Source organism: Aquarana catesbeiana, linkage group LG04, assembly GCF_042186555.1.
Source record: "Aquarana catesbeiana isolate 2022-GZ linkage group LG04, ASM4218655v1, whole genome shotgun sequence".
NCBI lineage: Eukaryota > Metazoa > Chordata > Amphibia > Anura > Ranidae > Aquarana > Aquarana catesbeiana.
The window spans coordinates 37666492-37681323 of NC_133327.1; the positions used below are offsets into that span (position 1 = coordinate 37666492).

Consider the following 14832-nt stretch of genomic DNA (forward strand, 5'->3'; position numbering starts at 1 on the left):
TCCAAAGAAGGTCACGCTGACCACGCTCAATACATCCACAACCATCCATGTTAGCAGCCACTTCTGCTATCACTGGCCTTTGTGGCTGTGAGACACAAATTCATATTCCAAGAAAAATCTACACTGGCCACGCTCACTATATCCACAACCAGCCACGTTAGCAGCAGCTTCTGCTATCACTGGCCTTTGTGACCGTAAGACACAAATTCATATTCCAAGAAGAAATCTACACTGCGCCTCCAAAGTAGGTCCCACCGAGATTCGAACTCGGATCGCTGGATTCAAAGTCCAGAGTGCTAACCATTACACCATGGAACCCTTGAGCAATCTCATACGCTCTCCATTTTGTTGTATACATATGTCCGAAGGTTAAGCCCCCTTCCCCTTTAACACTATTAAATTTGAATCTTAATAGAACTTACCCTGAGACCAACTCCAGAACATGTTGCATACCAAGGAGAAAGAAAGGGTCAAAAAGACCTCTCCAAGGCAAAATTAATGTATCTGCTGCAGGTTAGGCTGGTGGTGGGCTTTAGGAGAGAACAAATGATCTGAGAAGAGCACACTGGGCTCGCTGGCCTATACCTTTCAAACTGCGTGCCCACAGATGTATTCTTTGCAGGACAAGAGTGCAGGAACTGTTTATGATGGAGGAAGTCCAGAGATGGTGCAAGCAGAATTGGAGTTTCAGGAGTGAGTATTGGGAGAACAGAAAATCAAGGTCTTTGGGGCCAAAATGGGATGCTGGCAATCACTGTGGAGGAGTAGAGATGAGGCCTGTTGAGAACTTTGAAGATGGGAGAAACTGGGAGAAATAGATACACCAGTGTTAAATTCCACAGGTGTTCTGAAGCATCCATGTCCTCTGAACTTGAAAACTTGTCTTTGGACAGAAAACTTTGACAAAGATGGTGTTGGGTGGGGTGGTCATCAGATGAATTTCCCTAATTGTCATGTACTGCTAAATTTGAGCAACGAGGACAACTTAGCTACTCGCTCCTGGTAAAAGTACTTAGGGTTGCAGATATACTCTTTAAATACAGCTCTCTGTGTCATCATTTTGCCTTGGCAATTGGCTGACCACGCAAACTACATCCACAAACAGCCACGTTAACAGCTTCTGCTATCAATGGCCTTTGTGGCCATAAGACACAAATTCATATTCCAAGAAGAAATCTACGCTGAGCCTCCAAAGAAGGTCATGCTGGCCACGCTCAATACATCCACAACCAGCCATGTTAGCAGCCTTTTCTGCTATCACTGGCCTTTGTGGCCGTAAGACACAAATTCATATTCCAAGAAGAAATCTACACTGGCCACGCTCACGATATCCACAACCAGCCACGTTAGCAGCAGCTTCTGTTATCACTGGCCTTTGTGGCCGTAAGACACAAATTCATATTCTAAGAAGAAATCTACACTGATCCTCCAAAGCAGGTCCCACCGAGATTCAAACTCGGAGCGCTGGATTCAAAGTCCAGAGTGCTAACCATTACACCATGGAACCCTTGAGCAAGCTCATATGCTCTCCATTTTGTTGTATACATATTTCCGGAGGTTAAGCCCCCTTCCCCTTTAACCCTATTAAATTTGAATCTTAATAGAACTTACCCTGAGACCAACTCCAAAAACTTGTCTTTTGACAGAAAACTTTGACAAAGATGGTGTTGAGTGGGGTGGTCATAACATGAATTTCCCTAATTGTCATGTACTGCTAAATTTGAGCAACGAGGAAAACTTAGCTCCTCGCTCCTGGTAAAAGTACTTAGGGTTGCAGATATACTCATTAAATACAGCTCTCTGTGTCATCATTTTGCCTTGGCAATCGGCTGACCACGCAAACTACATCCACAAACAGCCACGTTAACAGCTTCTGCTATCACTGGCCTTTGTGGCCATAAGACACAAATTCATATTCCAAGAAGAAATCTACGCTGAGCCTCCAAAGAAGGTCACGCTGGCCACGCTCAATACATCCACAACCAGCCATGTTAGCAGCCTTTTCTGCTATCACTGGCCTTTGTGGCCGTAAGACACAAATTCATATTCTAAGAAGAAATCTACACTGGCCACGCTCACTATATCCACAACCAGCCACATTAGCAGCAGCTTCTGCTATCACTGGCCTTTGTGACCGTAAGACACAAATTCATATTCCAAGAAGAAATCTACACTGCGCCTCCAAAGTAGGTCCCACCGAGATTCGAACTCGGATCGCTGAATTCAAAGTCCAGAGTGCTAACCATTACACCATGGAACCCTTGAGCAATCTCATACGCTCTCCATTTTGTTGTATACATATGTCCGGAGGTTAAGCCCCCTTCCCCTTTAACCCTATTAAATTTGAATCTTAATAGAACTTACCCTGAGACCAACTCCAGAACATGTTGCATACCAAGGGGAAAGAAAGGGTCAAAAAGACCTCTCCAAGGCAAAATTAATATATCTGCTGCAGGTTAGGCTGGTGGTGGGCTTTAGGAGAGAACAAATGATCTGAGAAGAGCACACTGGGCTCGCTGGTCTATGCCTTTCAAACTGCGTGCCCACAGATGTATTCTTTGCAGAACAAGAGTGCAGGAACTGTTTATGATGGAGGAAGTCCAGAGATGGTGCAAGCAGAATTGGAGTTTCAGGAGTGAGTAATTGGAGAACAGGAAATCAAGGTCTTTGGGGCCAAAATGGGATGCTGGCAATCACTGTGGAGGAGTAGAGATGAGGCCTGTTGAGAACTTTGAAGATGGGAGAAACTGGGAGAAATAGATATACCAGTGTTAAATTCCACAGGTGTTCTGAAGCATCCATGTCCTCTGAACTTGAAAACTTGTCTTTGGACAGAAAACTTTGACAAAGATGGTGTTGGGTGGGGTGGTCATAAGATGAATTTCCCTAATTGTCATGTACTGCTAAATTTGAACAACGAGGACAACTTAGCCCCTCCCTCCTGCTCCTGGTAAAAGTACTTAGGGTTGCAGATATACTCTTTAAATACAGCTCTCTGCGTCATCATTTTGCCTTGGCAATCGGCAGACCACGCAAACTACATCCACAAACAGCAAGTTAGCAGCTTCTGCTATCACTGGCCTTTGTGGCCATAAGACACAAATTCATATTCCAAGAAGAAATCTACGCTGAGCCTCCAAAAAAGGTCACGCTGACCATGCTCAATACATCCACAACCAGCCATGTTAGCAGCCACTTCTGCTATCACTGGCCTTTGTGGCTGTGAGACACAAATTCATATTCTAAGAAGAAATCTATACTGGCCACGCTCACTATATCCACAACCAGCCACATTAGCAGCAGCTTCTGCTATCACTGGCCTTTGTGACAGTAAGACACAAATTCATATTCCAAGAAGAAATCTACACTGCGCCTCCAAAGTAGGTCCCACCGAGATTTGAACTCAGATGGCTGGATTCAAAGTCCAGAGTGCTAACCATTACACCATGGAACCCTTGAGCAATCTCGTACGCTCTCCATTTTGTTGTATACATATGTCCAGAGGTTAAGCCTCCTTCCCCTTTAACCCTATTAAATTTGAATCTTAATAGAACTTACCCTGAGACCAACTCCAGAACATGTTGCATACCAAGGGGAAAGAAAAGGTCAAAAAGACCTCTCCAAGGCAAAATTAATATATCTGCTGCAGGTTAGGCTGGTGGTGGGCTTTAGGAGAGAACAAATGATCTGAGAAGAGCACACTGGGCTCGCTGGTCTATGCCTTTCAAACTGCGTGCCCACAGATGTATTCTTTGCAGGACAAGAGTGCAGGAACTGTTTATGATGGAGGAAGTCCAGAGATGGTGCAAGCAGAATTGGAGTTTCAGGAGTGAGTAATTGGAGAACAGAAAATCAAGGTCTTTGGGGCCAAAATGGGATGCTGGCAATCACTGTGGAGGAGTAGAGATGAGGCCTGTTGAGAACTTTGAACATGGGAGAAACTGGGAGAAATAGATACACCAGTGTTAAATTCCACAGGTGTTCTGAAGCATCCATGTCCTCTGAACTTGAAAACTTGTCTTTGGACAGAAAACTTTGACAAAGATGGTGTTGGGTGGGGTGGTCATAAGATGAATTTCCCTAATTGTCATGTACTGCTAAATTTGAGCAACGAGGAGAACTTAGCCCCTCCCTCCTGCTCCTGGTAAAAGTACTTAGGGTTGCAGATATACTCTTTAAATACAGCTCTCTGCGTCATCATTTTGCCTTGGCAATCGGCTGACCACGCAAACTACATCCACAAACAGCAAGTTAGCAGCTTCTGCTATCACTGGCCTTTGTGGCCATAAGACACAAATTCATATTCCAAGAAGAAATCTATGCTGAGCCTCCAAAGAAGGTCATGCTGACCACGCTCAATACATCCACAACCAGCCATGTTAGCAGCCACTTCTGCTATCACTGGCCTTTGTGGCTGTGAGACACAAATTCATATTCCAAGAAGAAATCTACACTGGCCACGCTCACTATATCCACAACCAGCCACGTTAGCAGCAGCTTCTGCTATCACTGGCCTTTGTGACCGTAAGACACAAATTCATATTCCAAGAAGAAATCTACACTGCGCCTCCAAAGTAGGTCCCACCGAGATTTGAACTCGGATCGCTGGATTCAAAGTCCAGAGTGCTAACCATTACACCATGGAACCCTTGAGCAATCTCATACGCTCTCCATTTTGTTGTATACATATGTCCGGAGGTTAAGCCCCCTTCCCCTTTAACCCTATTAAATTGGAATCTTAATAGAACTTACCCTGAGACCAACTCCAGAACATGTTGCATACCAAGGGGAAAGAAAGGGTCAAAAAGACCTCTCCAAGGCAAAATTAATGTATCTGCTGCAGGTTAGGCTGGTGGTGGGCTTTAGGAGAGAACAAATGATCTGAGAAGAGCACACTGGGCTCGCTGGCCTATGCCTTTCAAACTGCGTGCCCACAGATGTATTCTTTGCAGGACAAGAGTGCAGGAACTGTTTATGATGGAGGAAGTCCAGAGATGGTGCAAGCAGAATTGGAGTTTCAGGAGTGAGTAATGGGAGAACAGGAAATCAAGGTCTTTGGGGCCAAAATGGGATGCTGGCAATCACTGTGGAGGAGTAGAGATGAGGCCTGTTGAGAACTTTGAACATGGGAGAAACTGGGAGAAATAGATACACCAGTGTTAAATTCCACAGGTGTTCTGAAGCATCCATGTCCTCTGAACTTGAAAACTTGTCTTTGGACAGAAAACTTTGACAAAGATGGTGTTGGGTGGGGTGGTCATAAGATGAATTTCCCTAATTGTCATGTACTGCTAAATTTGAGCAACGAGGACAACTTAGCCCCTCCCTCCTGCTCCTGGTAAAAGTACTTAGGGTTGCAGATATACTCTTTAAATACAGCTCTCTGCGTCATCATTTTGCCTTGGCAATCGGCTGACCACGCAAACTACATCCACAAACAGCAAGTTAGCAGCTTCTGCTATCACTGGCCTTTGTGGCCATAAGACACAAATTCATATTCCAAGAAGAAATCTATGCTGAGCCTCCAAAGAAGGTCACGCTGACCACGCTCAACCCTTGAGCAATCTCATACGCTCTCCATTTTGTTGTATACATATGTCCGGAGGTTAAGCCCCCTTCCCCTTTAACCCTATTAAATTTGAATCTTAATAGAACTTACCCTGAGACCAACTCCAGAACATGTTGCATACCAAGGGGAAAGAAAGGGTCAAAAAGACCTCTCCAAGGCAAAATTAATATATCTGCTGCAGGTTAGGCTGGTGGTGGGCTTTAGGAGAGAACAAATGATCTGAGAAGAGCACACTGGGCTCGCTGGTCTATGCCTTTCAAACTGCGTGCCCACAGATGTATTCTTTGCAGAACAAGAGTGCAGGAACTGTTTATGATGGAGGAAGTCCAGAGATGGTGCAAGCAGAATTGGAGTTTCAGGAGTGAGTAATTGGAGAACAGGAAATCAAGGTCTTTGGGGCCAAAATGGGATGCTGGCAATCACTGTGGAGGAGTAGAGATGAGGCCTGTTGAGAACTTTGAAGATGGGAGAAACTGGGAGAAATAGATATACCAGTGTTAAATTCCACAGGTGTTCTGAAGCATCCATGTCCTCTGAACTTGAAAACTTGTCTTTGGACAGAAAACTTTGACAAAGATGGTGTTGGGTGGGGTGGTCATAAGATGAATTTCCCTAATTGTCATGTACTGCTAAATTTGAACAACGAGGACAACTTAGCCCCTCCCTCCTGCTCCTGGTAAAAGTACTTAGGGTTGCAGATATACTCTTTAAATACAGCTCTCTGCGTCATCATTTTGCCTTGGCAATCGGCAGACCACGCAAACTACATCCACAAACAGCAAGTTAGCAGCTTCTGCTATCACTGGCCTTTGTGGCCATAAGACACAAATTCATATTCCAAGAAGAAATCTACGCTGAGCCTCCAAAAAAGGTCACGCTGACCATGCTCAATACATCCACAACCAGCCATGTTAGCAGCCACTTCTGCTATCACTGGCCTTTGTGGCTGTGAGACACAAATTCATATTCTAAGAAGAAATCTATACTGGCCACGCTCACTATATCCACAACCAGCCACATTAGCAGCAGCTTCTGCTATCACTGGCCTTTGTGACAGTAAGACACAAATTCATATTCCAAGAAGAAATCTACACTGCGCCTCCAAAGTAGGTCCCACCGAGATTTGAACTCAGATGGCTGGATTCAAAGTCCAGAGTGCTAACCATTACACCATGGAACCCTTGAGCAATCTCGTACGCTCTCCATTTTGTTGTATACATATGTCCAGAGGTTAAGCCTCCTTCCCCTTTAACCCTATTAAATTTGAATCTTAATAGAACTTACCCTGAGACCAACTCCAGAACATGTTGCATACCAAGGGGAAAGAAAGGGTCAAAAAGACCTCTCCAAGGCAAAATTAATATATCTGCTGCAGGTTAGGCTGGTGGTGGGCTTTAGGAGAGAACAAATGATCTGAGAAGAGCACACTGGGCTCGCTGGTCTATGCCTTTCAAACTGCGTGCCCACAGATGTATTCTTTGCAGGACAAGAGTGCAGGAACTGTTTATGATGGAGGAAGTCCAGAGATGGTGCAAGCAGAATTGGAGTTTCAGGAGTGAGTAATTGGAGAACAGAAAATCAAGGTCTTTGGGGCCAAAATGGGATGCTGGCAATCACTGTGGAGGAGTAGAGATGAGGCCTGTTGAGAACTTTGAACATGGGAGAAACTGGGAGAAATAGATACACCAGTGTTAAATTCCACAGGTGTTCTGAAGCATCCATGTCCTCTGAACTTGAAAACTTGTCTTTGGACAGAAAACTTTGACAAAGATGGTGTTGGGTGGGGTGGTCATAAGATGAATTTCCCTAATTGTCATGTACTGCTAAATTTGAGCAACGAGGAGAACTTAGCCCCTCCCTCCTGCTCCTGGTAAAAGTACTTAGGGTTGCAGATATACTCTTTAAATACAGCTCTCTGCGTCATCATTTTGCCTTGGCAATCGGCTGACCACGCAAACTACATCCACAAACAGCAAGTTAGCAGCTTCTGCTATCACTGGCCTTTGTGGCCATAAGACACAAATTCATATTCCAAGAAGAAATCTATGCTGAGCCTCCAAAGAAGGTCATGCTGACCACGCTCAATACATCCACAACCAGCCATGTTAGCAGCCACTTCTGCTATCACTGGCCTTTGTGGCTGTGAGACACAAATTCATATTCCAAGAAGAAATCTACACTGGCCACGCTCACTATATCCACAACCAGCCACGTTAGCAGCAGCTTCTGCTATCACTGGCCTTTGTGACCGTAAGACACAAATTCATATTCCAAGAAGAAATCTACACTGCGCCTCCAAAGTAGGTCCCACCGAGATTTGAACTCGGATCGCTGGATTCAAAGTCCAGAGTGCTAACCATTACACCATGGAACCCTTGAGCAATCTCATACGCTCTCCATTTTGTTGTATACATATGTCCGGAGGTTAAGCCCCCTTCCCCTTTAACCCTATTAAATTGGAATCTTAATAGAACTTACCCTGAGACCAACTCCAGAACATGTTGCATACCAAGGGGAAAGAAAGGGTCAAAAAGACCTCTCCAAGGCAAAATTAATGTATCTGCTGCAGGTTAGGCTGGTGGTGGGCTTTAGGAGAGAACAAATGATCTGAGAAGAGCACACTGGGCTCGCTGGCCTATGCCTTTCAAACTGCGTGCCCACAGATGTATTCTTTGCAGGACAAGAGTGCAGGAACTGTTTATGATGGAGGAAGTCCAGAGATGGTGCAAGCAGAATTGGAGTTTCAGGAGTGAGTAATGGGAGAACAGGAAATCAAGGTCTTTGGGGCCAAAATGGGATGCTGGCAATCACTGTGGAGGAGTAGAGATGAGGCCTGTTGAGAACTTTGAACATGGGAGAAACTGGGAGAAATAGATACACCAGTGTTAAATTCCACAGGTGTTCTGAAGCATCCATGTCCTCTGAACTTGAAAACTTGTCTTTGGACAGAAAACTTTGACAAAGATGGTGTTGGGTGGGGTGGTCATAAGATGAATTTCCCTAATTGTCATGTACTGCTAAATTTGAGCAACGAGGACAACTTAGCCCCTCCCTCCTGCTCCTGGTAAAAGTACTTAGGGTTGCAGATATACTCTTTAAATACAGCTCTCTGCGTCATCATTTTGCCTTGGCAATCGGCTGACCACGCAAACTACATCCACAAACAGCAAGTTAGCAGCTTCTGCTATCACTGGCCTTTGTGGCCATAAGACACAAATTCATATTCCAAGAAGAAATCTATGCTGAGCCTCCAAAGAAGGTCACGCTGACCACGCTCAATACATCCACAACCAGCCATGTTAGCAGCCACTTCTGCTATCACTGGCCTTTGTGGCTGTGAGACACAAATTCATATTCTAAGAAGAAATCTACACTGGCCACGCTCACTATATCCACAACCAGCCACGTTAGCAGCAGCTTCTGTTATCACTGGCCTTTGTGACCGTAAGACACAAATTCATATTCCAAGAAGAAATCTACACTGCGCCTCCAAAGTAGGTCCCACCGAGATTCGAACTCGGATCGCTGGATTCAAAGTCCAGAGTGCTAACCATTACACCATGGAACCCTTGAGCAATCCCATACGCTCTCCATTTTGTTGTATACATATGTCCGGAGGTTAAGCCCCCTTCCCCTTTAACCCTATTAAATTTGAATCTTAATAGAACTTACCCTGAGACCAACTCCAGAACATGTTGCATACCAAGGGGAAAGAAAGGGTCAAAAAGACCTCTCCAAGGCAAAATTAATGTATCTGCTGCAGGTTAGGCTGGTGGTGGGCTTTAGGAGAGAACAAATGATCTGAGAAGAGCACACTGGGCTCGCTGGCCTATGCCTTTCAAACTGCGTGCCCACAGATGTATTCTTTTCAGGACAAGAGTGCAGGAACTGTTTATGATGGAGGAAGTCCAGAGATGGTGCAAGCAGAATTGGAGTTTCAGGAGTGAGTAATGGGAGAACAGGAAATCAAGGTCTTTGGGGCCAAAATGGGATGCTGGCAATCACTGTGGAGGAGTAGAGATGAGGCCTGTTGAGAACTTTGAACATGGGAGAAACTGGGAGAAATAGATACACCAGTGTTAAATTCCACAGGTGTTCTAAAGCATCCATGTCCTCTGAACTTGAAAACTTGTCTTTGGACAGAAAACTTTGACAAAGATGGTGTTGGGTGGGGTGGTCATAAGATGAATTTCCCTAATTGTCATGTACTGCTAAATTTGAGCAACGAGGAGAACTTAGCCCCTCCCTCCTGCTCCTGGTAAAAGTACTTAGGGTTGCAGATATACTCTTTAAATACAGCTCTCTGCGTCATCATTTTGCCTTGGCAATCGGCTGACCACGCAAACTACATCCACAAACAGCAAGTTAGCAGCTTCTGCTATCACTGGCCTTTGTGGCCATAAGACACAAATTCATATTCCAAGAAGAAATCTATGCTGAACCTCCAAAGAAGGTCACGCTGACCACGCTCAATACATCCACAACCAGCCATGTTAGCAGCCACTTCTGCTATCACTGGCCTTTGTGGCTGTGAGACACAAATTCATATTCCAAGAAGAAATCTACACTCTCCACGCTCACTATATCCACAACCAGCTATGTTAGCAGCAGCTTCTGCTATCACTGGCCTTTGTAACCGTAAGACACAAATTCAAGAAGAAATCTACACTGTGCCTCCAAAGTAGGTCCCACCGAGATTCGAACTCGGATTGCTGGATTCAAAGTCCAGAGTGCTAACCATTACACCATGGAACCCTTGAGCAATCTCATATGCTCTCCATTTTGTTGTATACATATGTCCGGAGGTTAAGCCCCCTTCCCCTTTAACCCTATTAAATTTGAATCTTAATAGAACTTACCCTGAGACCAACTCCAGAACATGTTGCATACCAAGGGGAAAGAAAGGGTCAAAAAGACCTCTCCAAGGCAAAATTAATATATCTGCTGCAGGTTAGGCTGGTGGTGGGCTTTAGGAGAGAACAAATAATAGGAGAAGAGCACACTGGGCTCGCTGGTCTATGCCTTTCAAACTGCGTGCCCACAGATGTATTCTTTGCAGGACAAGAGTGCAGGAACTGTTTATGATGGAGGAAGTCCAGAGATGGTGCAAGCAGAATTGGAGTTTCAGGAGTGAGTAATTGGAGAACAGGAAATCAAGGTCTTTGGGGCCAAAATGGGATGCTGGCAATCACTGTGGAGGAGTAGAGATGAGGCCTGTTGAGAACTTTGAAGATGGGAGAAACTGGGAGAAATAGATATACCAGTGTTAAATTCCACAGGTGTTCTGAAGCATCCATGTCCTTTGAACTTGAAAACTTGTCTTTGGACAGAAAACTTTGACAAAGATGGTGTTGGGTGGGGTGGTCATAAGATGAATTTCCCTAATTGTCATGTACTGCTAAATTTGAGCAACGAGGACAACTTAGCCCCTCCCTCCTGCTCCTGGTAAAAGTACTTAGGGTTGCAGATATACTCTTTAAATACAGCTCTCTGCGTCATCATTTTGCCTTGGCAATCGGCAGACCACGCAAACTACATCCACAAACAGCAAGTTAGCAGCTTCTGCTATCACTGGCCTTTGTGGCCATAAGACACAAATTCATATTCCAAGAAGAAATCTACGCTGAGCCTCCAAAGAAGGTCACGCTGGCCACGCTCAATACATCCACAACCAGCCATGTTAGCAGCCTTTTCTGCTATCACTGGCCTTTGTGGCCGTAAGACACAAATTCATATTCTAAGAAGAAATCTACACTGGCCACGCTCACTATATCCACAACCAGCCACATTAGCAGCAGCTTCTGCTATCACTGGCCTTTGTGACCGTAAGACACAAATTCATATTCCAAGAAGAAATCTACACTGCGCCTCCAAAGTAGGTCCCACCGAGATTCGAACTCGGATCGCTGAATTCAAAGTCCAGAGTGCTAACCATTACACCATGGAACCCTTGAGCAATCTCATACGCTCTCCATTTTGTTGTATACATATGTCCGGAGGTTAAGCCCCCTTCCCCTTTAACCCTATTAAATTTGAATCTTAATAGAACTTACCCTGAGACCAACTCCAGAACATGTTGCATACCAAGGGGAAAGAAAGGGTCAAAAAGACCTCTCCAAGGCAAAATTAATATATCTGCTGCAGGTTAGGCTGGTGGTGGGCTTTAGGAGAGAACAAATGATCTGAGAAGAGCACACTGGGCTCGCTGGTCTATGCCTTTCAAACTGCGTGCCCACAGATGTATTCTTTGCAGAACAAGAGTGCAGGAACTGTTTATGATGGAGGAAGTCCAGAGATGGTGCAAGCAGAATTGGAGTTTCAGGAGTGAGTAATTGGAGAACAGGAAATCAAGGTCTTTGGGGCCAAAATGGGATGCTGGCAATCACTGTGGAGGAGTAGAGATGAGGCCTGTTGAGAACTTTGAAGATGGGAGAAACTGGGAGAAATAGATATACCAGTGTTAAATTCCACAGGTGTTCTGAAGCATCCATGTCCTCTGAACTTGAAAACTTGTCTTTGGACAGAAAACTTTGACAAAGATGGTGTTGGGTGGGGTGGTCATAAGATGAATTTCCCTAATTGTCATGTACTGCTAAATTTGAACAACGAGGACAACTTAGCCCCTCCCTCCTGCTCCTGGTAAAAGTACTTAGGGTTGCAGATATACTCTTTAAATACAGCTCTCTACGTCATCATTTTGCCTTGGCAATCGGCAGACCACGCAAACTACATCCACAAACAGCAAGTTAGCAGCTTCTGCTATCACTGGCCTTTGTGGCCATAAGACACAAATTCATATTCCAAGAAGAAATCTACGCTGAGCCTCCAAAAAAGGTCACGCTGACCATGCTCAATACATCCACAACCAGCCATGTTAGCAGCCACTTCTGCTATCACTGGCCTTTGTGGCTGTGAGACACAAATTCATATTCTAAGAAGAAATCTATACTGGCCACGCTCACTATATCCACAACCAGCCACATTAGCAGCAGCTTCTGCTATCACTGGCCTTTATGACAGTAAGACACAAATTCATATTCCAAGAAGAAATCTACACTGCGCCTCCAAAGTAGGTCCCACCGAGATTTGAACTCAGATGGCTGGATTCAAAGTCCAGAGTGCTAACCATTACACCATGGAACCCTTGAGCAATCTCGTACGCTCTCCATTTTGTTGTATACATATGTCCAGAGGTTAAGCCTCCTTCCCCTTTAACCCTATTAAATTTGAATCTTAATAGAACTTACCCTGAGACCAACTCCAGAACATGTTGCATACCAAGGGAAAAGAAAGGGTCAAAAAGACCTCTCCAAGGCAAAATTAATATATCTGCTGCAGGTTAGGCTGGTGGTGGGCTTTAGGAGAGAACAAATGATCTGAGAAGAGCACACTGGGCTCGCTGGTCTATGCCTTTCAAACTGCGTGCCCACAGATGTATTCTTTGCAGGACAAGAGTGCAGGAACTGTTTATGATGGAGGAAGTCCAGAGATGGTGCAAGCAGAATTGGAGTTTCAGGAGTGAGTAATTGGAGAACAGAAAATCAAGGTCTTTGGGGCCAAAATGGGATGCTGGCAATCACTGTGGAGGAGTAGAGATGAGGCCTGTTGAGAACTTTGAACATGGGAGAAACTGGGAGAAATAGATACACCAGTGTTAAATTCCACAGGTGTTCTGAAGCATCCATGTCCTCTGAACTTGAAAACTTGTCTTTGGACAGAAAACTTTGACAAAGATGGTGTTGGGTGGGGTGGTCATAAGATGAATTTCCCTAATTGTCATGTACTGCTAAATTTGAGCAATGAGGACAACTTAGCCCCTCCCTCCTGCTCCTGGTAAAAGTACTTAGGGTTGCAGATATACTCTTTAAATACAGCTCTCTGCGTCATCATTTTGCCTTGGCAATCGGCAGACCACGCAAACTACATCCACAAACAGCAAGTTAGCAGCTTCTGCTATCACTGGCCTTTGTGGCCATAAGACACAAATTCATATTCCAAGAAGAAATCTACGCTGAGCCTCCAAAGAAGGTCACGCTGACCACGCTCAATACATCCACAACCAGCCATGTTAGCAGCCACTTCTGCTATCACTGGCCTTTGTGGCTGTGAGACACAAATTCATATTCCAAGAAGAAATCTACACTGGCCACGCTCACTATATCCACAACCAGCCACGTTAGCAGCAGCTTCTGCTATCACTGGCCTTTGTGACCGTAAGACACAAATTCATATTCCAAGAAGAAATCTACACTGCGCCTCCAAAGTAGGTCCCACCGAGATTCGAACCTGGATCGCTGGATTCAAAGTCCAGAGTGCTAACCATTACACCATGGAACCCTTGAGCAATCTCATACGCTCTCCATTTTGTTGTATACATATGTCCGGAGGTTAAGCCCCCTTCCCCTTTAACCCTATTAAATTTGAATCTTAATAGAACTTACCCTGAGACCAACTCCAGAACATGTTGCATACCAAGGGGAAAGAAAGGGTCAAAAAGACCTCTCCAAGGCAAAATTAATGTATCTGCTGCAGGTTAGGCTGGTGGTGGGCTTTAGGAGAGAACAAATGATCTGAGAAGAGCACACTGGGCTCGCTGACCTATGCCTTTCAAACTGCGTGCCCACAGATGTATTCTTTGCAGGACAAGAGTGCAGGAACTGTTTATGATGGAGGAAGTCCAGAGATGGTGCAAGCAGAATTGGAGTTTCAGGAGTGAGTAATGGGAGAACAGAAAATCAAGGTCTTTGGGGCCAGAATGGGATGCTGGCAATCACTGTGGAGGAGTAGAGATGAGGCCTGTTGAGAACTTTGAAGATGGGAGAAACTGGGAGAAATAGATACACCAGTGTTAAATTCCATAGGTGTTCTGAAGCATCCATGTCCTCTGAACTTGAAAACTTGTCTTTGGACAGAAAACTTTGACAAAGATGGTGTTGGGTGGGGTGGTCATAAGATGAATTTCCCTAATTGTCATGTACTGCTAAATTTGAGCAACGAGGACAACTTAGCTTCTCCCTCCTGCTCCTGGTAAAAGTACTTAGGGTTGCAGATATACTCTTTAAATACAGCTCTCTGCGTCATCATTTTGCCTTGGCAATCGGCTGACCACGCAAACTACATCCACAAACAGCAAGTTAGCAGCTTCTGCTATCACTGGCCTTTGTGGCCATAAGACACAAATTCATATTCCAAGAAGAAATCTACGCTGAGCCTCCAAAGAAGGTCACGCTGACCACGCTCAATACATCCACAACCAGCCATGT

At 44.8% G+C, this 14832-nt stretch overlaps 12 non-coding genes across 12 annotated transcripts; all 12 read right to left on the minus strand.

Moving 5' to 3' along the window:
* Positions 1-246: 246 nt before the first annotated feature.
* Positions 247-318, minus strand: TRNAQ-UUG (transfer RNA glutamine (anticodon UUG)). Its single transcript has one exon. It is a non-coding gene; the product is annotated as a tRNA-Gln (tRNA).
* A 1117-nt stretch (positions 319-1435) lies between these two features.
* On the minus strand, positions 1436-1507 carry TRNAQ-UUG (transfer RNA glutamine (anticodon UUG)). Its single transcript has one exon. It is a non-coding gene; the product is annotated as a tRNA-Gln (tRNA).
* A 681-nt stretch (positions 1508-2188) lies between these two features.
* TRNAQ-UUG (transfer RNA glutamine (anticodon UUG)) lies at positions 2189-2260 on the minus strand. The gene has a single exon. It is a non-coding gene; the product is annotated as a tRNA-Gln (tRNA).
* Positions 2261-3382: 1122 nt separating this feature from the next.
* Positions 3383-3454, minus strand: TRNAQ-UUG (transfer RNA glutamine (anticodon UUG)). Its single transcript has one exon. It is a non-coding gene; the product is annotated as a tRNA-Gln (tRNA).
* Positions 3455-4576: 1122 nt separating this feature from the next.
* On the minus strand, positions 4577-4648 carry TRNAQ-UUG (transfer RNA glutamine (anticodon UUG)). The gene has a single exon. It is a non-coding gene; the product is annotated as a tRNA-Gln (tRNA).
* Positions 4649-6677: 2029 nt separating this feature from the next.
* Positions 6678-6749, minus strand: TRNAQ-UUG (transfer RNA glutamine (anticodon UUG)). Its single transcript has one exon. It is a non-coding gene; the product is annotated as a tRNA-Gln (tRNA).
* A 1122-nt stretch (positions 6750-7871) lies between these two features.
* TRNAQ-UUG (transfer RNA glutamine (anticodon UUG)) lies at positions 7872-7943 on the minus strand. The gene has a single exon. It is a non-coding gene; the product is annotated as a tRNA-Gln (tRNA).
* Positions 7944-9065: 1122 nt separating this feature from the next.
* Positions 9066-9137, minus strand: TRNAQ-UUG (transfer RNA glutamine (anticodon UUG)). Its single transcript has one exon. It is a non-coding gene; the product is annotated as a tRNA-Gln (tRNA).
* A 1115-nt stretch (positions 9138-10252) lies between these two features.
* TRNAQ-UUG (transfer RNA glutamine (anticodon UUG)) lies at positions 10253-10324 on the minus strand. The gene has a single exon. It is a non-coding gene; the product is annotated as a tRNA-Gln (tRNA).
* A 1122-nt stretch (positions 10325-11446) lies between these two features.
* Positions 11447-11518, minus strand: TRNAQ-UUG (transfer RNA glutamine (anticodon UUG)). The gene has a single exon. It is a non-coding gene; the product is annotated as a tRNA-Gln (tRNA).
* A 1122-nt stretch (positions 11519-12640) lies between these two features.
* TRNAQ-UUG (transfer RNA glutamine (anticodon UUG)) lies at positions 12641-12712 on the minus strand. Its single transcript has one exon. It is a non-coding gene; the product is annotated as a tRNA-Gln (tRNA).
* A 1122-nt stretch (positions 12713-13834) lies between these two features.
* TRNAQ-UUG (transfer RNA glutamine (anticodon UUG)) lies at positions 13835-13906 on the minus strand. Its single transcript has one exon. It is a non-coding gene; the product is annotated as a tRNA-Gln (tRNA).
* Positions 13907-14832: the final 926 nt, after the last annotated feature.